Genomic DNA, 6,873 nt, shown 5'->3' on the forward strand with positions numbered 1-6,873 from the left:
TCTGGCCAAGGTTACAACAAAATTTCTGCTGCACTTAAGGTTCCCAAGAGCACAGTGGCCTCCATTCCTTAAATGGAAGACGTTTGGGATGACCAGAACCCTTCCTAGAGCTGGCTGTCCGGCCAAACTGAGCTATCGGGGGCGAAGAGCCTTGGTGAGAGAGGTAAAGAAGGAACCCAAAGATCAGTGTGGCTGAGCTCCAGAGATGCAGTCGGGAGATGGGAGAAAGTTGTAGAAAGTCAACCATCACTGCAGCCCTCCACCAGTCGGGGTTTTATGGCAGAGTGGCCCGACGGAAGCCTCTCCTCGGTGCAAGACACATGAAAGCCCGCATGGAGTTGTGAGATGGTGAGAAATAAGATTCTCTGGTTAGACCAAGATAGAACTTTTTTTAATTCTAAGTGGTATGTGTGGAGAAAACCAGGCACTGCTCATCACCTGTCCAATACAGTCCCAACAGTGAAGCATGGTGGTGGCAGCATCATGCTGTGGGGGTGTTTTTCAGCTGCAGGGACAGGACGACTGGTTGCAATGGAGGGAAAGATGAATGTGGCCAAGTACAGGGATATCCTGGACGAAAACTTTCTCCAGAGTGCTCAGGACCTCAGACTGGGCCGAAGGTTTATCTTCCAACAAGACAATGACCCTAAGCACACCGCTAAAATAACGAAGGAGTGGCTTCACAACAACTCTGTGACTGTTCTTGAATGGCCCAGCCGGAGCCCTGACTTAAACCCAATTGAGCATCTCTGGAGCGACCTAAAAATGGCTGTCCACCAACGTTTACCATCTAACCTGACAGAACTGGAGAGGATCTGCAAGGAGGAATGGCAGAGGATCCCCAAATCCAGGTGTGAAAAACTTGTTGCATCTTTCCCAAAAAGACTCATGGCTGTATTAGATCAAAAGGGTGCTTCTACTAAATACTGAGCAAAGGGTCTGAATACTTAGGACCATGTGATATTTCAGTTTTTCTTTTTTAATAAATCTGCAAAATTGTCAACAATTCTGTGTTTTTCTGTCAATATGGGGTGCTGTGTGTACATTAATGAGGAACAAAAAATAACTTAAATGATTTTAGCAAATGGCTGCAATATAACAAAGAGTGAAAAATTTAAGGGGGTCTGAATACTTTCCGTACCCACTGTATATATATATAAATCTGTGTGTGTGTCTGTCTGTCTGTGTATGTATGTACGACAGTGTTTTACAATTTGATGCTGCTTCAGAGCAGCTGTGTGTGTGTGTGTGTGTGTGTGGCTGTCAGCACTGGATGGTGTATGTCAGCCTTGACTAGACTCTGGCTCCAGTATATCACAGGCAGCAGGCAGCCCACTGCAGATACAGCCAAACCGTTTCATTGTCAATAAACCTGTGTCTCCATTAGAGCCACAACCTCTCAGTTCAAATCCACAAACCTACACAGACGTCAAAATCAGGAAGCAGTGAACTACATTTGTCATGAAGCTATGTGGTATACGAATATATAAAATATGCATAGAGTAGGTGAATCTCATGAGTATGAGTCCCACATTTTAACACAAAATCAAAAGAAAAAAAATCTATATTCTGCATAAAGCAATAAAAGACTTCAATGATAGCAAATAATATGTTAGTAATAAAAATAAAAATAAGATGTTTTGCAGTGTGCATTCACTTTACCTGCTAATTATTGTTGTAATGCAAAAGATTATTCTCACAAACTGTAACAAAAAATGTAAATTTTTGTTCTATCTGTCATTAATTTGAATTAAAAATGCTAAATAGTTTACTAATAATGTGAAAATGAATCTTTCACAAATACAATGAAAATTAATTAATGAAAATATAAAAAAGTGAAAGAAAACAGATGCATTACAGTACTAAAATGAGCTCAATTGTCTTGATTTTTTAATTTATTTTTTTGTAAAATTAACCAATATATGCAAAAAAATAACTAAAATTGTATTTATGCATAATATTTTTATTATTATTAATATTTATATTTTTCTATGGTTTGGGGGTTAAAACGTAACCTAAATACTGACAAATGACAGGTTTTGTGAAATTCACCAATACATGCTTATGCAATTATGTAATTGCAACATAATATATAGATTTCAGCATTTTTATGTGATTCTGTGCCACTAGTGGTACCACATTGTTTTCAAAAAGGTTTCCCAAAATGTCTGACAAATGTTGTATCAGCCAATGTTGATATCAGGGTACTCGAGCTTTGAAAGCACTACACCGTTTATGCTTTTTAGGAAATCAACCTACCAGTGTCATTGAAAAAGGAACATTTAAACCTCACACATTGCCTGATGATGTTCCAGGTGAGGGGGACAGGCTTCAGGGGGCATCTAACATGCTCTTTCTCTTTCTGGGCAAGGTCAACCCTCTGTAATGTGTTCACCTCCATGCCTTACTCATTACCCTCAATAGCAGTTGATGGATCTGCTGAAGTAGAAAAAATGGGAGGAGAGAGAGAGAAGCATCACTAACATTTATCTCCACTTGCTTCCACCCCAGCTTAAATCAACCCATCTGCCTGTCCCAGAACACTTAGTGCTGAGGCACATATCACTGGTTCCTACCGCGCCTTGGCTTCCTCTGTTAGCAGCCTAATCTGTCCACCTGGACTGTATTGAATGTTGTATCAAGATCCCCAGGACATATATCACAGCATGCACAAACACACTTTGGAGTGGGCATATACAATATTTAGACATTTCACCTAGCTAGAATTCTTGAACACCCCTACACACTCAGACACACATGAACACACACTTTCCAAGGTATACGGTAAATTATTCAAGTGCCACAGCATTTGATTCAGCAGACCTCCCGTGCACTCAACCAAACCCTGAGCACCATGTAGAAATATATATACACAACCCAAACCCACCCCCACCCCCTCGCTTTTTTAGACATTTCATTATGTTATATGACTTTAGGCCCAGTGGCTGGAAAATCACAATTATTTTGCTCCAGCAGCTTGCTATTTAAGAGAGACGCAGAATGCGTTGAGTGGCATGTGAAGGAGCCATAGTGGTGCACACAGCGAGAATTGCTCACAGAAACACACGGGGTCTTTATATGTCATACACACACACATAAACGTAGAGCGATGCAACAAGCGTGCTGGACTATGGCCGGAGCACGTGACGGATGGTCCTTTGGAGGGAGTTCAGAAAAATATCAGTCAGAGCAAACTAATGCTTTCTAAATGTACCCAGCTACCTTTAGCAGGCCAGCTTAGTGAATTAAAGGACTATCTAATGACAGTTTGTTTGGCCCTCTCATAAATTCCAAATAAATATATATGAGGAAGAGAGAAACATACACCAGTCTAATAGAAACGAATGAACTAGTCAACCATAAATTTGCTATGCGAGATACGCTTTTTCTGATTGGAAAGGGCATCCGCTATCTGCAATATTGATAATACTTTTCAAATTTCATCTGCTTTTGTTTGCATTATGGGCTGTCTTTTTAAACACACTGGGAATTATAATGAAGCCAAACATTATCTCTCAGTTGTTCAAGGCTGAACATATAACTTTATCGTAGAAATGATTCCCAGTCTTTGGCTGGGCTGTATCTTTTCCATTAAAGCCTGGCTATCAGCCGGTGACAGTGAAGCAGCCAGTCGGCACTGGCTTGTCCACATGTGCCGGCCAAGTGGTGTGAAGGTTCCCGCTTTTGTTTCACTCAGCTATTTCATGTACGTCTATGTGTGTTAGTGTGTGAAAGAGGGAGCAAGAGATAAAAAGAGTGGGGGGGAAACATGATTAGTGGGGTCGTTTATTAACTTTGTAGGGTGTATGTGCATTTTCAGATTATGGAATTCAACTAGAGGGGAGCAGTGGTGTAGTTATGGACCATCAATACCATCAGTCTTTGGTAAATTATGCACCATACCAGCACAAGACAACCACTAGGGCCCTTAAGTTTCTGGGTTCTGGTGGATGCTAGCACACTGTTTAGCTTTAGGGAAAATTGTAAGATCTTAGGCTGGAATAACAATGTATATACAATATACAGTAGGCTATTATTTTCAGGAGGCTCATTTTGTATTTCCTTTGTATCGTTTTTTATTATTTATTATTGTATTCATGCTATTGTTTGTAATTTTCTTCTTTTGTATTGTATTACTGATTGTTTCAACTCACTGTTGTTGTTTGACAGTGAAGCGTATGGGGGTCATTGACGGGTCTAAAGCAAAACGTTGTCGGGGGCTCCTGTCAATGCATTGATAAAAAAAACAAAATCACATAAATGATCAGCAAGTTTATTAGGCTGCTGTTACTTTAAGACCAAATGCAAAGGTAAAAATATACTGATAAAATACTGACAAGAATTTGATTACTTTCCCATCTGTATGTTCACTTAAGACATATCTGACTGTGTTTAAGTGAAAACTCGCTAAGGCTGACATTGCGCAATCTGCGTACTTTGCGTATAGGGAAAACATTTTACATCCTTACATCTCATGATTTCACAGAAAATCATGTAGTGTATGATGGGCACAGACTTTTGATTTTTTTAGCTTTAGACTATGATTCTGTCAAGTCAGAGGATATCAATCATGTTTGATATTTTGAGCCAATTTTAGAAAACATTTTGGTAATGGTCCACTTTGATAGTCCAGTATAGTAACTTTGCAACTACATGTCAACTACCATTGGAGTATTAGTAGACTGTCTGATTAATATCTGCTAACTTTATTTTGATGGTGCCCCAACACATTCTACTAAATAGAAGTAAATCTGAACGTACTTATTCTACTAACCCTAACCTAACAGTCTATTAATATTATAGTTAGTTGACATGTAGTTACACATTTACATATAGTTAGTAGAATATCTAAAGCTGACTATCAAAATAATGTAAAAGTGTTCATAAAAACCTGAAAGTCTGGTAGTGTGTGATTCTCAGTCGTGTAGTGTATGATGCCCAGCGTATGTTTTGTTTTTCCTCTGTAACAATTTACAAATTCGGCAACTATATGATGCCTAGTATTTTACAGTCTTTCCAGATTTTACAAGTTGTGTGTATTCCACTTATGGTTTCATAGTCCTTAAAACAATTGGATTTTTGAACAGGTTAATGGTTAAAAGTCTGGCATAAGGTCATTTAGCAGACCAGTACCATCAACACATCAGTAATACCCCACTCATAACGTTTTTTGAAGCTTTTACATGCCTTGAAAAAGGCAGTTGTTAAAGTTGAATGATGAGACTAGGTTGTCTGAGACATTAAATGTCATCACGCTGAGCAGAAAAACTCTGCTCACTAGTCTGCTTTTAAAGCCTAGTTGTGTTTATAATCTTGAAAACTATTCTAACTCAAACTTATAGATTTAAAAAATGAAGACTGAAGGAGTTGTCAGATCCTTAGTGGTCATAAAGTTGAAATCATGCAACTGTGGTGTAGTTAGTTTATAGCCTAACTTTAGCTTTTTGCTTGTAATGATTGTATTTAGGCTTCAAAATGCATAGATTAGGGGCCCGTTCTTCGTACGTCGCTTATTACATCCGAGATGAAATGTCACATCCAAGGTGATATCATCGCGCTAATCAGGATCTGGCTAATTTGGTTCTTCGAAAGCACCTGTTGTTGATGATTAGGGTGGCTGGATTGAGTTATCTGAGATAATTGCACGTTTATGGGTTGGTTTAAAAGGGGCTATGTATCGATACTCGAAACCACGATCAGCAATGCAGCGATTGGCTGGTGGCAAGACAGCAACGTCATGACATCATATAATTAAAAAAAGACACCTGACGAAAAACTTGACACATTTTTTGACTTTTATAAGGAAACAGCCAAGTGAACAAAACTACATAAATGTTATAAGAGATAAATAAAATGTGCACTGTTTATTTTATTTTAAGTTTTTACATGATTCCCAATTATTTATATTCACGATTTGTAATATTTGTACAGGCTTTACATTTTTATTTCATTGTAGTAATTAGCAATTCATCTAATTTTATATTTGAACAGATTTGTTACGTGACAGCATTAAATAAAGTTTCTTAAGGGTCAAGATCATGTTATCTGCATCTCCTGCGCTCCATCAAGCCACTCCCATAATATCTGTCATCACTCTAATTAATGCACGACTCTACATTATCTGTATAGAATGTGTGTAAGACTCGAATACAACTGTGAAGTAATAATTTTATTAAGAATAAATCTTTCAGTGAGTAAAACTAGCTGTGTCTATAGTATTAAAGACTACACAATATATTATCTTTAAATAAACGTTTAAATGATTATTATTTTAAATGATTGTCCCTGGATTAGTAGGGTACTCTTGTAATAAAGTAGCGGACATATTTTAAGTATCAATTCTGCTTTAAAAGATGCAATCTAATCCTGTTTACATGAAATAAGCATGCACCCGAGCAGGTTTAAGCTTGCGGACCTGTTGCTATGACAGCAACTCCGGGATGAGCTTCGAAGAACCAAACAATCCAAGATCATGCCAAATCCTCAACGATCAAATCCAGCTGACTGAGTTAGCGATGTACGAAGAACAGGCCCTAGCTCTGTGACCAACAAAAGTTTGTTTTCTTCATCAAGATATTTTCAGCTATAATCCAAATGCCAATGGAAAAATGTTGTTGGCCTTTTGGGTAAGGGAACCAGGGTGATGCCAACTTTTGGGTTGGCCTACAAAATTGCATCATCCCAGCAGCCCTCAATACATTTTTCATTTAATATATCACATATTAATGTACTTTATTATATATAAATAATAAATAACTATATATAATTTATATATAAAAATGTTTTACTCAGATGCTTAAAAATACACAGCCAAAAACTAGTGCTAAAGCTCATAATTAGCATGACATCCGAGTCCCCCCCCCCCCCCCCCCC

At 38.1% G+C, this 6,873-nt stretch overlaps 1 long non-coding RNA gene across 1 annotated transcript in view; it reads right to left on the bottom strand.

Moving 5' to 3' along the window:
- Positions 1–1,259: 1,259 nt before the first annotated feature.
- Positions 1,260–6,873, bottom strand: part of LOC107562529 (uncharacterized) — a 6,724-nt gene continuing 1,110 nt past the window's right edge. Inside the window, exons 2-3 of the long non-coding RNA XR_001605998.1 lie at positions 2,294–2,439; positions 1,260–1,335 (exon numbers count right to left, since the gene is read on the bottom strand). This is a non-coding gene — a long non-coding RNA (uncharacterized lncRNA). The remainder of the gene's footprint in view (positions 1,336–2,293; positions 2,440–6,873) is intronic.

The sequence above is a fragment of the Sinocyclocheilus grahami genome, unplaced genomic scaffold, assembly GCF_001515645.1.
Source record: "Sinocyclocheilus grahami isolate Dianchi unplaced genomic scaffold, SAMN03320097.WGS_v1.1 scaffold827.1, whole genome shotgun sequence".
In the NCBI taxonomy this organism is placed as follows: Eukaryota; Metazoa; Chordata; class Actinopteri; order Cypriniformes; family Cyprinidae; genus Sinocyclocheilus; species Sinocyclocheilus grahami.